General features: G+C 51.7%; 1 pseudogene; it reads right to left on the bottom strand.

Moving 5' to 3' along the window:
- Positions 1–435: 435 nt before the first annotated feature.
- On the bottom strand, positions 436–1,416 carry LOC140913276 (olfactory receptor 52M1-like; annotated as a pseudogene).
- Between the last annotated feature and the right edge of the window lie 1,527 nt (positions 1,417–2,943).

The raw sequence follows: 2,943 nt of genomic DNA, 5'->3' as shown, positions 1-2,943 counted from the left end.
ACAGGGGGGTTGGATATGTGTGGGAGTCCTGGGGGGCCAGTCAGGGGATAGGGTGTGGATAGGGGTTCAGGAAAGTCAGGGGACAGGGAGCAGGGGGATTGGATAGGGGGTGGGGTCCCAGAGCGGCAGTTAGGGGCGGGGGGTCCTGGAAGGGGGCGGTGAGGGGACAAGGAGCGGGGGGGGGTGGATGGGTGGGGGGTTCTGAGGGGATCAATCAGGGGTTAGGAAGTGGGAGGGGGCGAATAGGGGACGGGGCCAGGCTGTTTGGGGGGGGCACAGCCTTCCCTACGTGGCCGTCCATACAGTTTTGCAAGCCCAATGGGGCCCTCTTGCCAAAAGTTTGCCCACCCCTGGTCTAATGTCTCTCTGACCGCCCAGTAAGTGATTCAGGGATGAGAGCACAGAACGAAGTCACCAGCCAGCTCTGCACAGAGCTCAGTCTGAGAGCCAGAGCACCAGGAAAAAACTTGAAATCCCTTTATGAGTGAAGAGCGGGAGCAGCCTGCCCCGGATCTGTTTGGTCCTCACCCCGTAGATGATGGGGTTGAGTGTGGGGGGCACCAGGAGGGACATGTTGGCAACGAGAATGTGGAAATGCAGGGGCACATTTTGGCCAAACCGGTGTGTGAGGGAGGAGAAGAGAACTGGGATCTAAAAGGTTAAGATGGCACAGAGGTGGGAGCTGCAGGTCCCCAAAGCCTTGAGCCGGGCGTCCCTCGTGGGGAGGCTGAAGATGGCCCTGAGGATCTGGATATAGGACACAGCGATAAAAATCATATCCAGACCCCTCACACAGAGTACTACAAAGAGGCCGTAGTAACTACTGACGCGGGTGTCGCCACAGGCCAGCTTCACTATGGCTATGTGCTCTCAGTACGAGTGGGGGATGATGTTGGTTCTGCAATATGGCCACTGCCTTGCCAGGAAGGGGTAGGGCAGTACGACCATGCCGCCACGGAGCACCACAGCCAGTCCAATCTTGGCCACCACGAGGTTTGTCAGGATGGTGGAATGTCTCAGGGGATCACAGATGGCCACGTAGCGATCCAGAGCCATGGCCACGAAGATCCCAGACTCCATCACGAGGAAGGAGTGAATGAAGTACATCTGGGTGAGGCAGGAACTGAAATCGATCTCCCTGGAATTGAACCAGAAGATGCTCAGCATTTTGGGCAGGGTGGATGTAGACAGGACCAGGTCGGTGACGGCCAGCATGCAGAGGAAATAGTACATGGGCCCATGGAGGCTTGGTTCTGTCTTGACGATGAACAGGATGATGAAGTTCCCCAAGACGGCTATGATGTACATGGTGGAGAAGGGGATGGAGATCCAGACATGGGCCGCCTCTAGGCCAGGAATGCCCAGCAGGATGAAGGTGGAGGGGTTGGTGAAGTCGGTTTTGTTGGAATCTGACATGGAGTAAGGGAGAAGGTGTTCAACTCTGAGGCGTTCCCAGGGCCCAGGGTGATGTTTGCAGTACAAATGCCTGGATGGAGAGACAATGTTAATATGAGCCACTACGTGCCCTACTGTATACTTAAGATACAGTGGGGAGATTTATACACAGAGAACATGAAACAATGGGTGTTACCCTACACACTGTAATGAGAGTGATCAGGTAAGGTGAGCTATTAGAAGCAGGGGAGTGTGTCAGGGAGGAACCTTTTGTAGTGATAATCAAGGTGGGCTATTTCCAGCAGTTGACAAGAAACGTCGGAGGAACAGTGGGGGGCGAGGAGCGGGAATAAACATGGGGAAATAATTTAACTTTGTGTAATGACACATCCGCTCCCAGTCTTTAGTCAAGCCTAAGTTAATTGTATTCAGTTTGCAAATTAATTCCAATTCAGCAGTCTCTCGTTGCAGTCTGTTTTTGAAGTTTTTTTGTTGAAGAATTGCCACTTTTAGGTCTGTAATCGAGTAACCAAAGAGATTGAAGTGTTCTCTGACTGGTTTTTGACTGTTATAATTCTTGACGTCTGATTTGTGTCCATTTACTCTTTTATGTAGAGACTTCCTACAAGCCATTACCCTCTGATCCCGGTGAGGGTTACCAAAAGAAACTACACCATCTGCTCAAGAAACTCCAAGAAAAAGCACAAGAACAAATCCGCACAGACACGCCCCTGGAACCCCGACCTGGGATATTCTATCTACTACCCAAGATCCATAAACCTGGAAATCCTGGACACCCCATCATTTCAGGCATTGGCACCCTGACAGTAGGATTGTCTGGCTATGTAGACTCCCTCCTCAGGCCCTACGCTATCAGCACTCCCAGCTACCTTCGAGACACCACGGACTTCCTGAGGAAACTACAATCCATCGGTGATCTTCCTGAAAACACCATCCTGGCCACTATGGATGCAGAAGCCCTCTACACCAACATTCCACACAAAGATGGACTACAAGCCGTCAGGAACAGTATCCCCGATAATGTCACGGCTAACCTGGTGGCTGAACTTTGTGACTTTGTCCTCACCCACAACTATTTCACATTTGGGGACAATGTATACCTTCAGATCAGCGGCACTGCGATGGTTACCCGCATGGCCCCACAGTATGCCAACATTTTTATGGCTGACTTAGAACAACGCTTCCTCAGTTCTCGTCCCCTAACGCCCCTACTCTACTTGCGCTATATTGATGACATCTTCATCATCTGGACTCATGGCAAAGAAGCCCTTGAGGAATTCCACCATGATTTCAACAATTTCCATCCCACCATCAACCTCAGCCTGAACCAGTCTACACAAGAGATCCACTTCCTGGACGCTACGGTGCTAATAAGCGATGGTCACATAAACACCACCCTATACCGGAAACCTACTGACCGCTATTCCTACCTGCATGCCTCCAGCTTTCACCCTGACCACACCACACGATCCATCATCTACAGCCAAGCTCTGCGATACAACCGCATTTGCTCCAACCCCTCAGACA

Source organism: Lepidochelys kempii, chromosome 1 (assembly GCF_965140285.1).
Source record: "Lepidochelys kempii isolate rLepKem1 chromosome 1, rLepKem1.hap1, whole genome shotgun sequence".
NCBI classification, from domain to species: Eukaryota; Metazoa; Chordata; order Testudines; family Cheloniidae; genus Lepidochelys; species Lepidochelys kempii.
This window is presented reverse-complemented; position numbering and strand designations above follow the sequence as displayed.